Source organism: Vombatus ursinus, unplaced genomic scaffold, assembly GCF_900497805.2.
Source record: "Vombatus ursinus unplaced genomic scaffold, bare-nosed wombat genome assembly UNPS02011572.1, whole genome shotgun sequence".
Taxonomy (NCBI): Eukaryota; Metazoa; Chordata; class Mammalia; order Diprotodontia; family Vombatidae; genus Vombatus; species Vombatus ursinus.
In genome coordinates, this window is record NW_020951350.1 from 240,213 (window position 1) to 263,762 (window position 23,550).

The following is a 23,550-nucleotide window of genomic DNA, read 5'->3' on the forward strand; positions in this document are numbered from 1 at the left end:
CACACACACACACACACACACACACACACACACACACACACACACACTGCTCCTTCCTAGTAAGGAAAAAGTTTCATTCCTTCCAAAGCAAATTAATTCATAAGAACAATTATAGTTTTGTGTATTATACAAGAAAAGCACTTATTTTCTTAATTAAGTTATAATTTCTAGCATCTAAGATTGAGAAATGGATGATGGCCCTCTTTAGAAATACTATGAACATTAGGGATATAGAAATACTCACTCATTTTTACAGTTGATTATGACATAGATGCACAGTAGAAAAATGAGTAAATGAGTGTGGGGAGAGGAGAGTTTCCTGTGGTAATGTGCACCAGTTTCTTCCTCTTGTGAAGTTAATAAATCACTGTATCACACTTATTCCTTCCTTTATCCCACAAATTAGTACCTGTGTCACTGGGAACTGTCTGTGCTGACTTTCCAATAAAAGACATCTCCCCTGACCTAATTTTAAAAATTCCAACATAGTAGTGTCTCGGTCATGCGGCAAGACTATGTAATTTATTATTTGAGTTCTTGGCTAGGAGGTCTTAAAACAAACACACACAAAAAAAACCACTTATGTGCTTAACAGTTGAAACGTGCAGGGCTATAAATGAATAATAGTATAAGAACTACAAATAATGAATAAAACAAAATCTCTGCCTTCCTGGGCCTTCCCATAGCATCACAGAATGTTAGAATTAAAAGGGACCTTAGAACAATAAAATGTTAGGGATTAAAAGGATCATAGAATTGTACAACCATAGACTGTTAGAGCAGAAGTTACTTTTAACATCATTTAGGCCAAATCTCTCTCATTTTATAGATGAGGAAATTGAAGTCCAGAAAGAAGTAAAGATGATTATGGTTGCACAGCTAGTGGATGGTAGAGCCAAGACTCACATCAAAATATAGATTCTCAATCTCTCTCTCTCTCTCTCTCTCTCTCTCTCTCTCTCTCTCTCTCTCTGTTTGTCTCTCTCTCTCTCTTACACACATATAGACATGCATATGCACATTGCTCCTTTCTAATACAGAAAAAGTTTCATGCTTTCCAGAGTAAATTACCTTATAAAAGCAGTTGTAGTTCTATGTATTATAGAAGAGAAGCACTTATTTTCTTAATTAAGTTATAATTTGATGATTTTCTTTTCTGCTGACTCTCTGTGAAAGTCCCCAAAGCTATGAAATTCCAGAATAAGCCTAATTAGAAATGGGCCCTACTTACTTTCCCCTCCTGGACCACTGCCTTGTTGTGGTAGAGGGGCTTGTGTAGCCCAATGAAACTATGAGTTATGCCATGCAGGGTTACCCAAGATTCATAGGTCATAGTGGTGACTTATCTTTGCCAAGAAAATCCCATGGACAGTATTGAAATGTTAAAAGATATGACACCAGAAGACGAACCCCTCAGATTGGAGGGTGTCCAACATGTTAGTGGAGGACAGAAGGGCCTGGCATACTATGATCCACAGGGTCATGAAGAGTCAGACAGAGCAACAACCTATTTGGAAGAAGTAGAAAAAAGAGAGAAATAAAAAGGTTATATTATAAAGCAAGAGTAAAACAGGTAGTTACTTTGTTATTATGACATTTTAACATTTAATTAAAACTTTAATTTAAGAACCCATGCTTCAGTGCTTCCTGTTCTTTCTTCCAAAAGGAGGATGTGACTTTTAGAAAGTGAGTCACAGTAACGATTTTTATTCATTTTAAGAATTTTAATGTAAGAAACTGAAGTTGACATGAAAATGATAATCATCTAAATTGGAGGTTTCTGGATATTGACCCATATGTGCCATAATTTAAAAATATATATCAAATAATATCTGGATTATTCAGGAGGTTGATTTTATAATTTGTAGGTTATCTGGGGCCCTTGCTTTCATAGTGTCCTAGATATAGATCTAGAAATTACCTCAGAGGTCATTTAGTTCAACCCTCTCATTTTACAGATTAGGAAATTAAGGTTGAGAGAAGTTAAGTGATTTGGCAAAAGCCACACTGGAAATAAATGATGGAACCAGGATTTAAACCCCATGGTTTCTCTCTAAATTGAGGATTCTTCCCAGTCTAGCGCAAAGTACAACAAGAAAAGTACAGTGAGTGATTCAAGGAAGCAGAAAACAGATGAGGAAAGAATATTGGAAACATTTCTAAGAGGTTCCCAACATACTGTAGATTACTGAGTGTGTTTTCTATGAGTCCAGGCCCAAGGAAGATAGATGGTGTTTGTTTCAAAATAGTATTCATGAGATCCTTAGTTTGCAGAGTGTACTGAGGGTGAGCCAGTACCATGGTGAGGCATGGCTTCCCAGTAGAGATTCATAAAGCGTGTCCCTTCATGTAATCTTTAATGCACTCTCCTGGATGAATTCCCATTAGGCCTCATGTCATGAAAATTGCTTTGTCTATGTTCTTATAGCACTGTGTGTTTGTTACCAGGCTGTTCATTTTTTGAGGGAATACAAATTGAAGAGGAGTGGGAGATAGAGAGAAATAAGGGGGGATTCTGTAATGACAAGAAACAGCCAAAACTAATAGGTGTTAGGTTCATAAGAATCTCTTACTGATCTACTCCTTTTCTCTACATCTTACTCTTTACTATCCAAGAATACAAAAAATCCAGTGATTGTGAGACTCTTTGTTACTGGTTGCTTAGAAAAATAGGCATAATATACAGGTCTAATCAGAATCACAAAGTGTTATATTAGTTCAGATTAGGGATAGATTACTTCCAGATGGGGAGTCCAGGTAGATCATAGCATTTGAACTAGACTTTGAAGAGTAGGTAACAACTGAGAGGGTAGAAATAGAGTAGAAGGGCACTCTAGGCAGAGAGAACTGTGAATGTTTTCTGGAACCAGTAAGGAGAAGTCTAATTTGCCCACATACTATAAGGTAAATGAAAGGAAGTAGTGGTAAATTAGTCTAGAAAGGTAGTCTGGTATCAAATTGCAAATGGACTTAAATATCAAGAAAAAAGGTTTGCACTTTATTATAAATTGATCAATTAACAAGCATTTGTTAAACACCTACTAGCTACCAAGCACAGTGCTAAGGTTGGAGATCCAGAAAAAAAAAGTGCCTCAAGAACTTACATTCATATAGAACATGGAATTCTGAAAGCAGAAGCTACGCATATGAAAATAGTTCTCAGAAGAAAAGTTGTAAATCATTAACAGCTGGAGAAAAGTCTTCTCTAAATCACTAAAAATAACATAATTAAATTAGAAAAACAGAATAATTTAAGTTTTACCTCATATCCAGAAAATTGAAAAAGAGGGCAAAAGTTGGGAATAGCAGTTGTTGGAGGATTATTGTAAAGATGGTCAGTTAATCATTCGGTAAGTCAACTACCATTTATTAAGTGCCTATTGTGTGCTAGTCACTGTGCTGAGCAATGAAGATACAAAGGGGGAGAGGAAAGCAAAAACAACCCCTACTCTCAATGAGCTCACATTCTAATGAGGGAGACAACATATATGTAAATAGATATATACAAGATTCATACAGAGTAAATAGAAAATAACCTCAGAGGGGAAGGTACAAGTGCCTGGGGGACCTGAGAAAAGCCCCCTCTAGAATGTAAGATAATACTTCTCTGTTATTACAGTTGTTGATTGAACAATTTTGAAATGTAATTTGGAATTATTCTAAGGAAGTGACTATCAATTTACCTTTATCCAGAGATTCCACTACTAGGTGCATATTCCAAGAGGTCAACGACAAAAAGAAAGGCTCTAATATATGTGTGTGTGTGTGTGTGTGTGTGTGTGTATGTGTGTGTATATGTATATATGTATATATATGTCCAGCACACCTACCACATTGAACATAGGTTCTAAGGACTGTTATAACAATAACAACGACAATAATACCATAGTGCTTTAGGGTCCACAAAGCACTTTGCACATATTACCTCAATTTATCTTCATAACAACCCTGGGTGGTAGGTGTTATGTCTTTTAACATTCTTTTCAATAGCTTATAGTTGGTATTTTATTGTTGTTGTTATTCAGTCGTTTCAGTCGTGTCCGATTCTTCATGACCCCTTTTGAGGTTTTCTTGGCAAAAATACTAGAGTGGTTTGCTATTTCCTTCTCCAACTTGTTTTACAGATGGGTAAACTGAGGCAAATGGAGTTAAGGGACTTGCTGAGGGTCACAGAGCTAGTAAATGTCTGAGGCTGGATTTGAACTCAGGTCTTCCTGACTAGCTCTATCCACTCCACCATGTAGCTCCCAAAATTGGTGTTATAAGTGAATATTTTTCATATGCAACTGCTGCAGTTGAACTCATATTTTGAGATATGATTCATACATGAAATTCTTCCTTTAGAAGTAAGGCCTAATGATTGTCTAAGCCTTGGGTGGAATTGGATCTCACTATGCTGAAATAACTAGTGGGAGCCTCCCTTCTTAAGAAAAAGAAACATTTGAATTAAATATAATGTTGTATAATTATGTTTGAATACTGAGTTGATAGTTTTCTTTGAAATATATCATACCTGTTTGCTACCTCTTGGTTTGATAATTCCTCTTCATTTTGCTCTAGTCTGACTACCACTGGAGTATTATGTTCATTCTGGGTGCCTCAGTTTAAGAAAGACATTGCTAAGCTAGATGGAATCCAAATGTAGACAACCAGAATTGGGAAGTGTATGTTATGTGAGGTTCAGTTGAAGGAACTCAGGATGTTTACTTCAATAGTCATTTTTAAAAAATTTTCACCTTTTTCAGAATTGTGATATATCTTACCATTCAGGCTTTATCTCCCCTACTCTAAGGAAGAGGAGCTTTTTAAAGGTCATGCTAAAGATGGTTTTGAGAATCAGAACTGAACAGGTTGTGCACTCTTAAAATATCAGCCTCCCCCCAGCTTTGTTGAATGTGTGCCAAGGTTGACCTGTACCAAAGGAAGAAAATTCAAAAAAACTGTTCAAAAACTCACAGACCTGTATCCTGGCAAATCAAGACCTCCAAAGCTTTCAAAAACAAATCAGATAGATCAGGGAATCTCCAAATAATAGATTTAGGACCAATTTCTTTACCCTTTGTGACCCCATGGGGTTTTCTTGGCAAAGATAGAGTGGTTTCCATTTCCTTCTCCAGCTCATTTTTCAGATGAGGAACTGAGGTAAACAGGGTGAAGTGATTTTCCCAGGGTCACACAGTGAGTAAGTGTCTGAGACCAGATTTGAACTTAGGAAGATGAGTCTTCCTGACTCCAGGCTCAGCACTCTATCCATTGTGCCACCTAGCTACACCACTTGCTTTTGTAGGCTTATTTAAAAAGACAATTAAACTTTATTTCAAAGTAGAAAAGCCATTCTTAGCTCTTGGGGCCATGCAAAAATAGGCTTGTGGATCAGATGTGGCCCACAGGCCACAGTTTGCTGATCTATAAACTGGATTGTTATCTGTGTCTGAAAGGAGTCTATAATTCTATATAGACATGAATAATCTAGTCTCAAAATTGCTGTACTGCTGAAGATTCACTACTGCTTGCTCTCCACAGACTTGAGAATTCCCCATCTTCCTGCATGGGGATATGTAGGTTCTGAGTAGTCCTGGGAAGAAATCTGGAAGCAATACCTTTCAGAACCTTTCTCTACCATCTTCAGGCCTAATCATACTGCTATACTCCTTCATTTGGTCAAGTAGTTTATGACTTGGGCTCTCTCGATTTTTTTCTTTTAATGGGCCAGGGTTAACCCCTTATTCTAGAGTCATTCATTTAGATAGCATGCGTTACCCACTAAAGGGAAATGAACAAGACAGACTGAGCACCTTTCTAACCTCTGAAATTTGCTCTTTGAATCCAGGGCAACTGATGATATGAACTATCTGGAATTATTAGTTTAACTGAATGATCCTATCATTAGAGAGAACATTAGAAGAACATGAGAAAAGACTGAAGTAGATGTTAGGCTGAAATTATATTAGTTTGAAGCTGTGAAGTTCAAGTTCTGAAATACTTCTGTCAAGTGTCTGGGTCACACAGACACTCTTAGAAGATAGAAGTACTCCTAGAAAATAGTATGGCAGAAACTAGGCATAAACCAACATCTTACACCATATACCAAGATAAGGTCAAAATGGGTACATGATCTAAACATAAAAGGCGAAACCATAAACAAATTAGGAGAGCAAGGAATAATTTACCTGTCAGATCTATGAATAAGGGAAGAATTTATGACCAAACAAGAGATAGAGAACATTATGAAGTAAAAAATGGATAATTTTGATTATGTTAAATTTAAAAGTTTTTGTACGAACAAAGCTAATTCAACCAAGATTAGAAGGAAAGCAGAAATCTGGGAAACAATTTTTACTGCCAAAATTTCTGATAAAGGCCTCATTTCTAAAATATTTTGAGAACTTAGTCAAATTTGTAAGAATACAAGTCATTCTCCAATTGATAAATGGTCAAAGGATAGGAACAGTCAGTTTTCAGATGAAGAAATTAAAGCTAACTATAGTTATATGAAAAATGCTCTACAATCACTATTGATTAGAGAAATGCAAATTAAAACAACTCTGAGGTACCACCTCATACCTATCAGGTTTGCTAATATGACAGAAAAGGGAAATGATAAATGTTGGAGAAGATGTGCAAAAATTGGTACACTAATGTATTGTTGGTGGAGTTGTGAACTGATCCAACCAATCTGGAGAGCAATTTGGAACTATGTCCAAAAGCCTATAAAACTGTGCATAGCCTTTTATCCAAAAATACCACTACTAGGTCTGTATACCAAAGAGATCATAGAAAAGGGGAAAGGACCCATACATACAAAATATTTATAGAAGCTCTTTTTGTGGTGGTGAAGAATTAGAAACTGAAGGGATGCCCATCAACTGAGGAATGTCTGAACAAGTTGTAATATATGAATGTAATAGAATACTATTGCTCTACAAGAAATGATGAGCATGGCAGATTTCAGAAAAACCTGAAAAATACTTACACGAACTGATGTTGAGCAAAGTGAGAAGAACCAGGATAACACTGTACATGGTAACAGCAACACTGTGAAATGATCAACTTTGATAGACTTAGCTCTTCTCAGCAATACAATGATCTTAGACAATTCCAAAAGACTCATGATGGAAAATGCTAGCCATATCCAGAGAAAGAACTATGGCATCTGAATGCAGATCAAAGCATACTATTTTCACCTTTTTGTTTTTTTTTTCTTTCTCATGGCTTTTCTCTTTTGTTCTGATTCTTCTTTCACAACATGACTAATGTGGAAACATTTAACATGATTGTACACATATAACCTATATCAGATTGCTTGCTATCTTGAGAGGAAGGAAGAAAAAAATTTGGAACTCAAAATATTATAGAAGTGGATGTTTAAAACTCTCTTTACATGTAATTGAAAAAAATAAAATACTATTAAGTAGGGGGAAAAAGAGACAGAAGCACTCATCAGATGGTTATGTGCAGAGAATTGTCTAGAGCAAAAGACTTTTCTAGGATTTGGTGGAGATTATTAGGAGTTTGTGAAGACTAATGTCATCATTGCTAAGCTTGTCAGAATCACGAGCAAAATTTTAGCAGTGGAAGGGATATTAGTAGCCATCTAGTATGACTCATACCCAAAAAAGTATGTCCTAATATAACATGCCCAACAATTATAACGTGCCCATTTTGCCTGAAGACTTCCATAAATGGGGAACCCTCCACCTCTCAAGGAAATTCATTCCTCTTTTGGATAGCTTTAATGATTAGGAAATTTATCCTGACATAGAGCCTAAATATCCCTCTTTGCAACTTCTACTACTGTTTCTGGTAGTGCTTTCTGGAGCAACTAGAACAGGATAATTCCTCTTCCAAATAACAGACCTTAAAATATTTGAAGGTAGCTATTGTGTCTCCTGTGTCTACTCTTCCCAAAGCTAAATACTCTTAACCTTCAACTAATCCTCACAAAGTATAGAGAAGTTACTTCTGCCATTCTGGCTGTCCATCTCTGGACAAAATTCAGCTTAGCCAAGTACTTTGTAATCTATGACATCCAGAATGAACCCAATACTCCAATTCTTGTATGAGTAAAGAAAAACATAGAAGGGTTATCATTCTCTTATTCCTGGAAGCTATGCCTCTCTTTTTTTGTGTGTGGGTAGAATGGGGTTGGTAGAAATAATAAATTTATTTCATTTTCAATTCACAAAACAAAACAATGATATTCATAACAATACAATAAAAAAGATGATTATACATGATACTATAAATCTACCATGTGTAACTTTCTTTTCTCTCCAAACATAAAACAAAATTATCATGTAAATTTCTTTTTTTCCTTTTTTTCTTCCCTACCCCTTTTCTTAATGTACACCAAGACTACACTGACTTTTTTGGTTGCCATGTCACAATAATGAATTATATTTGAAATTGAAGTTCACTGAAAACCCCAGATCTTTTTCAGAATAGCTACTGTGTAACCATGCTTCCTCCATCTTTTTCTTGAAAAGCTACTTTTTAACCCGAGTATAATACTTTACATTTATCTATTTGTTGTCATTCAGCCATTTCAGTCATGCCCAACTCTTCATGACCCCATGTGGGATTTTCTTGGCAAAGATACTGGAGTGGTTTGCCATGTCCTTCTCCAGCTTATTTTACAGATGAGGAACCTGAGGCAAACAGAGTGAAGTGATTTGCCCAATGTCACACAGTTACTGTGTCTGAGGCCAGATTTGAACTCAGGAAGATGAGTCTTCCTGACTCTAGGCCCAGCACTCTATCCACTACACCACTAGCTGCACCAAGTATAAGACTTCATATTCATCTATATTGGATTTTATCTTATTAGATTCACCTCTAGCCTGTCAACAGCCTGATTCTTTCATCTCATATATTATCCCTCCCAGCATTGTGTCACCTACAAACTGGATTAGTAAACAAACTTTATATTTGTCCAAGTCATTGACAAAAAGGTTAGACAACACAAGGCCAATTAAAGACATTCTTCTGGAGACTCCTACCAAAGTGTCATTGGATGATTGATGACTAATTCTGTGAATAAAGACATAAAATCAGGTCCAAATCCACTTGGTTACATTGCCATCTAGTTCATATTTCTCCATCATTTCCACAAGACTAGAATAAGATAAGTTTACCAAAACCTTTGCTGAAATCTAGGTAAATTATATCTCTGGCATTCTTTGCTAAACCATTTTAGTAACTCCATTAAGAAAAAAGTAAGAGTTCCCTGAATGAAGCCACACTGGCTCTTCCACATTTCCTGTACATAAGCTGTCTCTTTAATAATCCATCCTATAATTTTCACAAGCATATAAAGCAAGTTCACTGGTCTATGCTTTGCAAACACATTTCACTTTTTTTCTTTTGAAATTGGAACATTTATTCTTCTCCAGGCATATGGTGGCTTTCTCAATCTCTGTTGTCTTTCCCACATTATGTACACTGGTTCAGGATTCACATCCACCAATTCTCTCAGTCACCAAGAATATAGTTCATCTGGACCAAATACCACAATGTCTTTACTTATGCTGTGTATCAAATCTTAATTAACCATTTTTGTCATCATTTCCAGTCTAAAAGTAATTTTAGACAGAGAAAACAGAAACATGATAAGAGTTGAGCACCTTTGTCTTTCTTTTCTATTCAATTATCATTGTTCTACCTATTCTGAGCAATCCTATTTCTTCTTGGTCCTCATTTCCTCAAAATGAAGAAAACAAGACAAATGTTTTTTTGGTATCCTTAACTCCCCAGCCTCAGCTCACTTTGAGCATTGGAACTTTTGCAGTAGATCGGGTGCCAGGCCTGAAGTCAGGAGGATTCATCCTCTTGAGTTCAAATCTGTCCTCACTTACTAGCTGTGGGACCCTGGACAGTTCCTCATGTGTAAAAATGCACTGGAGAAGGAAATGGCAAACCACTCTGGTATCTTTGTCAAGAAACTCCCAAACCTGGGCAGGAAGAGTCGTGCACAGTTGAAATGATTGAACGTCAGTTGCCCTTGCTTCCTTCCTCCTTCCTTCTTTGAAAAATCTAGGTTGGTTAGTAAACTGTCTCTACATTCACAGTGGTTCCTTTAGATAACTCTTATTTTTCCTCCTCATTGGATTTGCTTCCTTTATGTCTTTAGATTTAGATTTATAAAACTCTTTTTATACCTCACCTGACTTTCCTTGTAGGATTTTAGTTCAAGGGATGTTATTTTTCCTCTGAACCTTTTAAAATCTGCTTCCAAAATCTAGAGTTCATTTTCAACTGTACCTGACTTCCTTTCTTTATCACAAACTCTAGAAGAGATTGGTCAAACCTCTCCATTGTGACTCCCCCAACCCATAATTCCTGCTCCAACAACTGCTTCCTCTCTGTAAGTGAGAATCATATCTCTAAGAGAATTTCTCCTTGTTGGTTCCTCCACCTTTTGAAAGATAAAATTATCATTAAGGCAAGTCAATCAATCATTAGTCATCTGCTTTTGGCAGAGAATGAGCTCTAACAGATGTCTAGATAATTGAGATCCCTGTTTGCTATTGTATTATGGCTCTTTGCAAGTCTTATGATCTATTTCCTGAACTCCTCATGTATTTTTTTCTTTCTATTCAGGCAGTCTATTACAATCCAATAAAAAAATCACCTCTCCATCAGTCTTCACTCACATGTTATCATCTAAGCTTCTCTCCTCCTCTTCTCTGGTTCTTGTATTTCCTTACATAATTACACCTACTTAACATACCCTTGCCACCACCCTGTGTAGCTATAATAATTATTTGGAATAATATATAATCATTAATGAAACACATATCACACAATTCCTAGAGAATGAGCCATAGAGTCAGGATGACCTGGTTTCATGTCTCACCTCTTACATATTCTGACCATATGATTTTAGCAAATCAGTTGAACTTTCATTGGCCCATGGCAATTCTCAAAAACTCTAAGTTATAGAGCAATTGTAGATCTACACTGATAGATAAAACTTCCTCATTGGGCTGCTCTCTACACTGCTGAAATCACACAGATTTAAAAAGAAACCTTTGTGAGACATTCCAGTCATGGGTTTCATTTCTTTCCCCTTCCCTAAGTCTAAGTGATATAAATAAGGTAAAATTTGCCTCTTTGCATTATGACTTCCAGGTCCTCTTGCTTGTTGTCCAATCTGTGAACATTTACATATAGACATTTGGGGTCATGGCACAGTGGATAGAGCACTGGGACTGGAGTCAGGAAGCCCTTAATTCAAATCTGACTTCAGACACTAGCTATGTGACTCCAGGCAAATCACTTAACTTCTGTTTGCCTCAGTTTCCTCTTCTATAAAATGAGAATAATAATAGCACCTATCTCTGAGGGTTCTTGTGAAGATCAAATAAGATAATATTTGTAAAGTGCCTGGCAGAGTTCCTGGCACATAGTGACTGCTATGTAAATGTTAGCTCTTACTCTTGACTACCTTCTTGGATTTTTGTCTCATATGAATTTCTAGATGTCTCAACTGCTATTTTTCTTCCTGTATTGTGGCTACAAGGGTAACTAGGTGACACATTAGATAGAATATGGGGCCTGGGTCAGAAAGACTCCTCCTGGGGGCAGCTAGGTGGTACAGTGGATAGAGCACCAGCCCTGGAGTCAGGAGGACCTGAGTTCAAATCTGGCCTCAGACACATAACATTCACTAGCTGTGTGTCTCTGGGCAAGTCACTTAACCCCAATTGCCTCAGTAAAAAATAAAAAAGAGACTCCTCCTCCTGAACCCAAATCTTAACCTCAGATACTTACTTAGTTGTGGGACTCTAGACAAGTCACTTAATGCTATTTGCCTCAATTTCCTCACTGAAATTGAGAAGGAAATGGCAAACCATTCTCATATATTTGCCAACAAAACTCTAAACAGGATCATAAATGGTCAGACATGACTGAAAAACAACTGTACAATTATAGCTACAAAGAGAATGGTCACTTGGCTGTTGGCAGAAATACAAACCACACCCAGTGTAAGTCCCAGTAAAATTAACTTTATTCTCAATACTGAGTTATATTCTGAGTCTTATTTTTTGAACTACTTATGGTTGTTTACACTTCACCCCTAGGTAATTTTTCAGATGTTTATGACCTTTTATTACATATTAACAGCTCACACATATCTGAATTCTCTTGCTTTGACTCAATAAATGCACTGGAGCTTCATCCTACTTCATTTCCCTTTTCTCACTAACCACCTATTTGTTTTACCCATGTGTTTCTCTTGCCTTCTCTTAGTTTGCTTTGATGGCTACTTTCTTCTTTCCTTTCTCCCTGTGTCCTTCTCTTCAGCCTTCATCATCTTCCTCCTTCTCCTGTAACCCTATGTCATAGAAGAGTGAAAAATAATCCACACCTGGGGATTTTTCTCCACCTTTTTATCCATTTCTCCCAAATTTCTCCTCCCCAAATTCAATGTCTGGTCTTCTTATCAAGTCAAAACTTCTGCAAATCATCTGCACATTTCCCTTTTTCCTCCTATTTATCTCAGGTCCTCCCTTACACTGTTTCTATTCCCTCAGCCAGAGGGAATCTTCCCAGAGATGCTAGAAATAACATGACTTCCATCAAATGTACATGCTTTCCAAGTACCAGAAGCAAAAGAACAGGAAAGGACAATCTTATCTGAACCCTTTGAGACTATAAGGGATAAGAAATCTAAGCAAGCTTTTAGGGATTTTGTCAATGGCTTGACATATGTACTAGTATAGGCTTATTCATATTCAAGTGTACAGAGGATTTCATCCCAAAGACCATGCCTGGGGATAGACCTGGCAATTTACAAGAACATATGCGGCTCAGCACTAATGCTTTGAGATGATGAAGCAATCCTATTATTGGCTACTGAACAAAAAGAACTAATTCAGTAGTTCTTTTTTGTCTCTGTTATTACTACTTAATAAATTTACTATCTGCTGAAGAAAAATTTATACTAAGCCAAAGTTCTTATTTTTATATGCAATCCTCTTTTCTGTTTTTTATATTGAATTTTTTTTCTGATTATCAAGCAATTATTTTTCTCTTTCCTCCCTCTGAAAATAACATATCCACAATTTATAAGGAATTATTTAAAATTTTAAGAATAAGAGCCATTTCCCAGTAACTATATGGTGAATAGATATTATCCTGTAGTTTCAAAGGAAGAAATTTAAACTATTAACTACCATATAAAAATGTTCCAAATCACTAATAATTATAGGAATGAAAAATACAGAAACTGAGTTTCCACTTCACTAACAGCCATCAGATTTGCAAAGAAGACAAAAGAGTAAAATGATAAATGCTGGAGGGGCTATGGGAAGACAGAACATTAAGGCACTGTTGGTGGTGTTGTGAATTGGTATAAACATTTTGGAAAGTAATTTGAAATGACAACTGAAAAATCATTAAACTGTGCATAGTATCTTGACCGAACAATAACAATATGAGGCATGTGCTGCCAAAAAGGTCAAAGAAAGAGGAGAAGTACACATACGTGCAGAAATATAAATAGTAGCTCTTTTCATTAACATTTTTTCAATTATCCAGCATTTACTTTTCTCCTTCCCATCTCATTCTCAACTGAAAAAAAAAGATGCAAAACCCTTATAACAAATAAACATTGTGAAGCAAAATAAATTTCCATATTGGTCATGTCCCAAACTATATGTCCTATTCTGTATATTAGCCCATCATCTCTCTGATGGGAAGTGAATAACAATCTTCATCATTAGTCCTCTGGAATCATGGGTTATCACTATGTGGATTAGAGCTCTTAATTCTTTCAGAATTATTTTTTTTTTACAACATTGATGCTATAGTATAAATTATTCTTCTGGTTTTGCTCACTTGCCTCTGCTTCAGTTTATTCAAGTCTTTCTATGTTTCTCAAAAACTATCCTTCCTCATTTCTTAAAACAGTAGTATTCCATTACATTCACATACCATAACCTATTCATCTATTCCCCAATTGATGGGTACCCTCTTAGTTTCCAGCTTTCTTGGTGTGTGTGTGTGTGTGTGTGTGTGTGTGTGTGTGTGTGTTTGCCACTGCTATAAGTATTTTTGTGCATAGAGGACTTTTTCCTCTTTCTTTTATATCTCTAGGGGATAGGCCTAGTAGTGGTGTTACTTGGCCAAACAGTATGCACAGTTTAGTAACTTTTGGGGGCATAGATACAAATAGTTTTTCAACATTCCTGGAACAACTCACAACTTTGTTAATAGTGTATAAATAATGCTTTCTTGTACTTCCTCAACATTTGCCATTCACCTTTTATTCAACTTTGCCCATCTGATGGAGAGGGAACTAAGGGTTGTTTTAATTTTGCATTTCTCTAATTAATAGTGATTTAGAGAATTTTTTCATGTATTTATAGATAGCTTAGATTTCTTCCCTTGAGAACCACCTATTCCTATCCTTTGGCCATTTATCAACTGGGAAATGACTTTTTAATAAATTTGAAGTTATTCCTTAAATATCTTGGAAATGAGAATTTTATCAGAGAAAGCATCTGTACAGATTTTCTCCAGTTAACTATTTCCCTCTTAATCTTAGATGTATTAGATTTGTTTGTGCAAAAACATTTTAATTTTATATAATACATGGGGCAGCTAGGTGGCACAGTGGATAGAGCACCAGCCTTGGAGTCAGGAGGACCTAAGTTCAAATCCAGCCTCAGACATGTAACACTTACTAGCTGTGTGACCCTGGGCAAGTCACTTAACCCCAACTGCCTTGTAAAAAAAATTTGTGTAATAAAAATTGTTAATTTTATCTTCTTTGATTCTTTCTATCATTTATTTGGTCATGGACTCTTCTTTTTCAATCATAAAATATTTAATAAGGTATACTTTGGAGGAATATACTGTACACAAAATTTAAGATCACAATATGAAGTGATTTCAACCCTCTTTAAGTTAGAACTGCAATGTATTGCCACTGATAATAAGATCTACTGAAAGCATGTGTTTTTAACTGACACAAAAGTGGCTTATTTAATGAAACTCTTTTTAGACAATGAGAATGTTTTGAATACCTCTTACCTGAAAGGTAATTTCTTCCTTTTTTTTCTAATTTGTTTATGATGTGACCTTTTTAATGTCTAAGTCATATTTCCATTTGAAGCTTATCTTGGCACATGGCACACAATGTTGTTCTGCTGTACAATTTTCTTAGCAATTTTTTGTCGTCATGTGACTCAGTGGGTCTTGAAAAAGTAATGACTGTTCTTTGTGGCTCTCTTCCTTCTACTCAAGTATCTTTTCCTTCCTGAGCTTCCTGTGTGGAGTTAAAGAGCTACTGTCCTTCCTCACCATGGTAGAAATATTGAACTTTGAACACATGCAGCTAAAACAGATGTAATGGACCTGATCACCATTCTTAGGCATGCATAAAGAGTAGGCAGGGTATCCCAGCACAGTTGGTCCATCCCATATGCATTCCTATGCTGTGACTGATCCTACCTGAAGTACAAGAAGTAGTTATTATCACTCAATGTATTCTCCTTTATAAAGAAGTACTGATTATTTCAGAAACATGGGTTAGAATAGAACCTCAGAGCTTGGAAGAGATGGTGTAGGCCCAAGATTTATGTATGAAGCACATTTTGATGCATTCAAAAGAAAGCACCACTAACTCTTACTTCATACGAAAGAAATGGAGATACTGTGGTATAGCACCATCATCAAAGTGTGTATGGAGGCCAGGATCCATGCCAACAAATTATGAACACGATTATGGCTTTACAAGATTCACTATTGAACTCAATGAACTAGATCCTGTCCTGAAAGATCTCTTTCCTTCAATGGATGCTTGTTTCTGGCCAGATCAAAGATTTTTGGAAGAAGAGAATTTAGAAGCAGCAGCTGCTAAGAAGCAAAGAGTAGAAATGCTCCAAAGATCTTAAAGGTGATACATGGAAGAAAATCCCCTGGAACACACACCAATTTTTTTTAAAAAAGTAATTGATGCCAATCAAAGAGAAGCATGGGTTTCTAATTGATGAGATTAGCTGAAGCCTTTATGGAAATGATAAACAGAAAAACAGAGGCTCTTCCACCCTAGGTAAATGGACCAGTCAATGAGATAATGAGATTGAAATAAGCTGGTCAGTGAAATACTGAAACTAACAGGGGTCCCTCTGCCCTGGCAAATGGACTGAACAATGGAATAATGATGTGCCTAAATATGTGCAAAACTCTGAACTACAACTTCCCCTTGCCTATTTGTCCCTGATTACCTTACTTTTCTGCTCCTGATTACCTTATCTCCCCATCCACAGCATATTTTCCTCTATAAGAATCCCTAGTTTCTCTTGGCTAGGTGGGGTTGTCTCCCTTAAGGAGTTGCCCCCCTTTAGTTGGGGTCTCTCTTAAGCTGTGCTCTCCCTTAAGAGGCTGCTGACTCCATTAAGGGAATGCCTCCATGGAGGAGCTTACCTCCTTTAAGGAAGAGCCTGCTTGATGTGTTATCTGGAATAAATGTCTTTACTTGACTTGGAGACAGCCTGAATGAGTTCTTTCGAGATGACCCCACCACACACACCTTGCACCTCATCACTTGTACCCTGAACTTCAACATAATGACTCCTATTGGGAACTTTGAAAAGACCCTGGATTTAGCAAAGTAGAAAGCCTTGCCTTAGTACACATATCACAATCTGTATGAATAAATAACTATGTACAATGATGTTTCTTAGAGCTAAGCATGGTTTGTGGGTTTACAGAAAACTTAGCATTTGCTTTTCTATCCATTTTTATAATGGACTTTCAAAAGTGCGTTAGACCAGGCCTCCAATCACTTTTGTAATCCTTTCTGTTTTGCTGCAGCCATACTCCTTAGAACATCCTCATCCTCAAAATGCAGAATAAAGGCAACAGATAAAAGTAATCCAAAGTTCAAAGAACTTGTAAAGAAAAAAAAATAAACTGCAACTGGTGCTTAAAGTTGCCCCTCCCCTCAAAAAATGATTTCATTAATTCTATTCTAGACTTGTCCTCTTAATAAGGTGGATAATAGGTCAAGGACAAAAGGCCATTTCTTTGTGAAATTCATTAAGGTGCAAACTTAATGTTGAACAAAGAAAACCTCTTTTTTAGATTTTCATCTCTCTATCCCCAAAGCATTTGAGTACTTGGTCCATCTCAGGACAGTCTTCTCTTTCCATGTCCCCTGAAGAGATAGAACTATGACCCATCCTTTCCAATTCAGAAAGGACTGTCTATATTGAAGCTAAGAGACTCTTGCAGTCCTTGCAAGGAATGATCAAGGAAGAAAGTCATGAGTATTTATATGAAGTTAATCCCACATATTTTAATATATCATGAGGGGAGAAAGAGAGAAGTAATAAGCATTTATTAAGCACCTATGTGCCAGATACTATAGTAAGCACTTTACAGATGTTATCATATTTGATCTTACTTGATCCTCACAACAACCCTGGGTGGTAGTTGTTATCATTATCACCATTTTACAGTCGAGGAAACTGAGGCAGACAGAAATTAAATGATTGTTCAAAGTCACACAGCTAGCAAGTTTCTGAGGCCATCTTTGAACTCAGGTACTCCTAACTCCAAGTCTCACACTCTATCCATTGTTGAAGTTTTTGACACTTTTACCTTAAATCAATGTGGAGTAGAATCATGTAGGAATGGGGAAACTTTACCAGTTTGCACAATTTCTCTCTCTCTCTCTCTCTCTCTCTCTCTCACACACACACACACACACACACACACACACACACACACACACACACATAATAATGCCAAAGTAAATAGAATTCTGTCAGACCCGTGCTTCAAATGCAGAATGTAGAATTAATATTTTTTGTTCAATATGAGAATCAAGAATTCTAGAGCTATGCCTTGTGACTCTCAGGGAGACAAGTAGCCTAATCATTTTAGTCATCCCCTATCAAGTGTGCAGGGAATGCTGAGGCCTAAGTAGAAGGCAGAGTGAAGTTAAGATGTGGAATTTCTACTGCATGCTTATAATGCTAATAAAAATTATACCAGCATATTTACCTCATTTCTGCTTTTGTTTGGGTAAGAACCATTTTTAGCTATCATTCTGTGTTTGGGAGTCTCAGAAGATAATGTCATTTAAGACTGACAACCAAGGTGTTTCTTTTCTGAGAGGTAAGGTGAAGGAGGAATATTATGTAGCTATGACCTCAGTTCCAAAGAATTCTGAAAGGAGAAAATAATAATGGTATACTTGAAGTTATTATAAGGAATTCTAGCAAGGGGACAGGTTCCTGTTGCCAAATAGTAGGAAAATTGAACAACTTGACAATCTACAAAATGACCCGAAAGACTAGTCACAATCCTGCAAAGACCACACATCACAGCCAACTCCTGTCTATAGGGTAGTGGATTGGACTCCCTGATTTTCAGGAAGGAAAGGAATAATGAAGAACTGGTCAAGCAGGCTCCAAGATGGAGCCATAGGCCAGATACAGATAGACTGTTAGAGGTAGATAATAAGGAAATGAGTTGGAAAATTACATAACACACTAGAAGTTCATAAAAGTGAGCCAAATTGGTCTCAGTCAGAAAGGGATCTGTTTTCTGACAAGAAAGACAACTACAGCCAAAGTCTATGGCTTTCCTGCCTACTATTCTAGTGGTGGAGGTCCGTAGGGAACATACTAGCTGAAGACAGTTATAGTCAGCCCAAGTAATTCACAAGTTCAGGAATAAGACCATATAACCACTAGGCCTGAAGATACTGCCATTTATGGGTCAGAAATAGAACTCCAGTAGACCAAAAGGTCTAAGAATTTCAAGGGCATAGAACAGCAACAGGTCATAGTAAAATTATCTGCTTAACATATGATGTTCAAGGTATAATAAGTGAAGAAATTATACATCTAGCTAGACAATACCTATTGATGGAGTGCATGGAGAAGATGTGGTGGTTTGCTTGGAGGCATGGTTGTTGGGAGTTTTTGCTCTTAATGTTTGCTTTGTATATCACAATGACTGATATCTTAAGGAAATTCTTTTTGCAAACAGATATATTTCATTTTTATACTACCCAGATTATCTAGTGTGTCCCTCTGTCCTCATCACTTTCCCAAAGAATCATCCCTCATAACAAAGAATTTTTTAAAAAATTAGCATATCAAACAAATCTGACATTGTATGCAGTTTCATATTTATAGTTCCCATTTCTATAAAAAAAAGCAGAAAGAAATGGTTTCTCATATTTCTTCTTTGAAGTCAAACCTGATCTTTATAATTTCAAAGCAGCTATGTTTTGATTGTTTTGTTGTTCTTCCTTCCATTTATATTTGTAGTCACTGTAGTCATATAGTGTTTTCCTAGTTTTGCTTACTTCAATTTGTGTCAGCTCATAAACATTTTTCCATGCTTCTCCATATTCTTTCTATTCATAATTTCTTACAGTATCATAATATTCCATTACATTCATGTACCATAATTTGTTTAGTTAATTGATAGGCATCTACTTTGTTTCCAAGTCTTAACTATCACAAAAAGCACTGCTACAAATATTTTGGTGCATACAGAACCTTTGTTTTTTTTCATTAATTTCCTTGGGGTATATAACAACTTGTGAAATTTCTGGGCCAAAGGACACAGGCATTTTAGGAACCTTTTTTTTTTCAGCATAATTCCAAATTGCTTTCTAGGATGGTTGAACCAATTCACAGATCCACCAAGTAGAGGGTTTTTAGTCTGCCTATTTGTTTGGTTTTTACCCAACTCTCTAACATTGACATTTCCCACCTTATGTCACCTTTGCCAGTTTGTTGAATGTGAAGGAAATTTCAGAATTTCTTTGAATTGCATATTTATTAGTGATTTAGAATATTCTTTTATATGGTTGTTAATAGTTTGTTGTTCTCTTTTGAGAACTATTTGTTCATATCCTTATCCATTGTAAAATGACTTTTGGCCTTAGGTAATTCTGTTAGTTACTTATCTGTTAGATATCAGACCCTAATCAGACATATTTCTCACAAAGATTTTTTCCTACTTAACTGTTTCCCTTCTCCTAGTTGCATAAATTTTAGCAAATTCTTTTTATTTTCACCATGATATTATGCCTTGTAATCAATTGATTCTTCAGTGGAGAATTCACAGTGGGAATAGGGATGTAGAGAATTATTGTGAGTAGTCTAACCCCAAACTGAATAGATTCTTGAGGTAACAGTTTGGTGTACCTGTCAAAGGCAGACCTTTGGAGGCTTCCAAAGTTTTTTGAATAAGGAGGCGATATAATCAACACCGGGGAGCAGGGTGGCACAGTGGATAGAATGCTGGGCCTAGAGTAAGGAAGACTTATCCTCCTGAGTTCAAATCTGGCCTCAGACACTTATAGCTATGTGACCCTGGACAAGTCACTTAACCCTGTCTGATTCAGTTTCCTTGGCTGGAAAATGACCTGGAAAAGGAAATGGCAAACCACTTCTGTATCTTTGCCAAGAAAACCCCAAATATGGTTGCAAAGAGTTGGACATGACTGAAAAAGGACTATACAACAAAATGATGAACACTGTACTATCTTCTCTACCAGAGACATGCCAACAATGTTGCCCACTAGGGAAATACACTTTCCTCTTCCTATTCCCTCTCCAGTTTTGGAAACTTGAACCATTGTTAAATAAACTCTGATTTTTTTTCCCATGTGTGCATTGTCATATTTATTGCCTTATAGCCCCTTAACTTTTCAGACCAAAGTGCCACTTCCAAGCCACAATTCTAACTATATGTTTTGTTCTCCCATGGGAATGTTGGCTCCTTGAGGTCAAGGATTGATTTTGCTTTTCTATTTGTGTTCCCAGTGCTTTATAAATAGTAAGTGCAGGGGCAGAGCCAAGATGGCAGAGTGAAAGCAGGGACTTGCTTGAGCTCTCCCCTAAATGTCTCCAAATACCTGTAAAAATGACTCTAAACAAATTCTAGAGCAGCAGAACCCACAAAAAGATGGAGTGAAAGAAATTTCCAGGCCAAGACAACCTGGATGGTTGATGGGAAAGATCTGTAGCACCAGGCTGGGAAAGAAGCACAGTCTAGTGTGGGCCATGCTGTCACAGACATGGTCCCAGAAAACCTGGAGCGGGCCTCAGGGGACTGAATCACTGGCAGCTGTTGTGGTTTCCAGACTTCTCAACCCACAAACACTAAAGACAACTTAGAAGGTCAATGGAAAAGGTCTATTAGACCTGTGTAAGAGGCTGGTCAAGCACCAGCCCCACCACAGCCCCGGGGTGGAGGCAGTGGTGGTGGCTGCTTCCAGAGCTCTCAGTCCACAGATGGTGAGGGAATCGAATAACTGATCAGAAGGAGATTATAGGGATCTCTTTGCTGGCACTGAGGCAGGATTCTGTTGCTTTGCCCATACTTGGATTTGGGCTGCAGTTATGGGTGGCAATTCTGGGGTGAGGAGGAACACTGGCATAGCAGAGCTTGTGGCAGCAGTACAGAAGGGAACTCTCCTCACAGTTCCAGGGCAGAAAAGAGTGCTTGTGGTCACTCACAGACCAGAGCACAGGCTGGGAGAGGAATAAACACCTCTCCTTGGAAGAACTGAAAACTTACAGGTCCCTAGAAGTATCTCTGAAAACAGCCGCACAAAACTCCTGAAGCTTGGGACAGTATACCCTCTACACTGGAAGCAGAGCACTACCTTAACAAACAGTTAAAAAGTCAAGTAATTGACTATGAAAATGAACAAACAGTGGAAAAACTCAGATTATAGAATCTTACTTTAGTGGCAAGGAAGATCAAAACATACAATCAGAAGAAGACAACAAAGTCAAAGCTCCTACATCCAAAGTCTCCAAGAAAAATATGAATTGGTCTCAGACCATGGAAGAGCTCAAAAAGGATTTTGAAAATCAAGTAAGAGAAGCAGAGGAAAAAATGGGAAGAGAAATGAGAGTGATGCAAGAAAATAATGAAAAACAAGTCAATAGCTTGCTAAAGAGGACCCAAAAAATACTGAAGAAAATAAAACCTTAAAAACAGACTAGACCAAATGACAAAAGAGGTCCAAAAAGCCAATGAGGAGAAGAAGGTTTCAAAAAGCAGAATCAACCAAATGGAAAAGGAGGTCCAAAAACTCAGTGAAGAAAATTATTCCTTAAAAATTTGAATGGAGCAAATGGAAGCTAATGACTATGAAAAATGAAGAAATTATAAAATAAAGTAAAAATGAAAAAAATCAAAGACAATATGAAATAGCTCATTGGAAAAAAAAAAATGACTGACCTGGAAAATAGATACAGGAGAGATCATTTAAAAATTATTGGACTACTGAAAGCCATGATTAAAAAAAGAGTCTAGACATCATCTTTCAAGAAATCATCAAATTTCAAGAAATTATCTGATATTCTAGAACCAAAGGGTAAAATAGAAATTGAAAGACTCTATCAATCACCTCCTGAAAGAGATCCCAAAAGGAAAACTCCCAGGAATATTATAGTCAAATTCCAGAGTTCCCAGGTCAAGGAGAAAATACTGTAACCAGCCAGAAATAAACAATTTAAGTATTGTGGCAACACAATAAAAATAACACAAGATTTAGCAGCTTCTACATTAAGGAATTGAAGGGCTTGGAATATGATATTACAGGAATCAAAGGAACTAGGATTAAAACCAAGAATCACCTCTCACCAAAAATGAGTGTAATCAATAAGGGAGAAAACTTGATATTTAATGATGTAGAGGAATTTAATGCATTCTTGAGAAGCTAAATAAAAAAATGACTTTCAAATAAAAGACTCAAGAGAAGCATGAAAAGGTAAGCAAGAAAAAGAAATCATAAGGGACTTATTAAAGTTGAACTGTTTACATTCCTACATGGAAAGATGATATTTATAACTAATGAGACCTTTCTTATTATTAGGTTAGACAGAGGGAAAATATATAGATAGAGGGCACATGATGAGTGGAATATGAAGGGATGATATCTAAAAAAAATTAAGGGGTGAGAGAGAAATTTACTGGGAGAAGGAGAAAGGGAGAGTTAGAATGGGGTAAATTATCTCACATGAAAGAGGCAAGAAAAAGCTTTTACAATGGAGGAGAAGAAGGGGGAGGTGAGAAAGAATGAGTAAACCTTACTGTCATTGGATTTGGTTTAAGGAGGGAATAACACACACTCAATTGAGTATGGAATTCTATCTTACCCTAAGGGGATAAAGGGGGTGATAGAAAGGAGGGCAGATTGGGGGAGGTGATAATCAGAAGCAAACTCTTTTGAGGAGGGACAGGATTAAAAGACAAAATAGAATAAATGGGAGGTGGGATAAGATGGAGGGAAATATAGTTAAGTCTTTCCCAACATGACTATTATGGAAGTGTTTTGTATGACTACACACGTATAACCTATATTGAATTGTTTGCCTTCTAAATGAGTGTTGTGGGAAAGAAGGAGGGGAGAAAATTTGGAACTCAAAGTTTTAAAAACAAATGTTAAAAAAATTTTTTACATGCTACTGGGAAATAAGATACATAGGCAATGAGGTAGGGGAAGGAGATAAGAGAAGGGGGGTGATAGAAGGGAGGGCAAGGGGGAAGTTATAA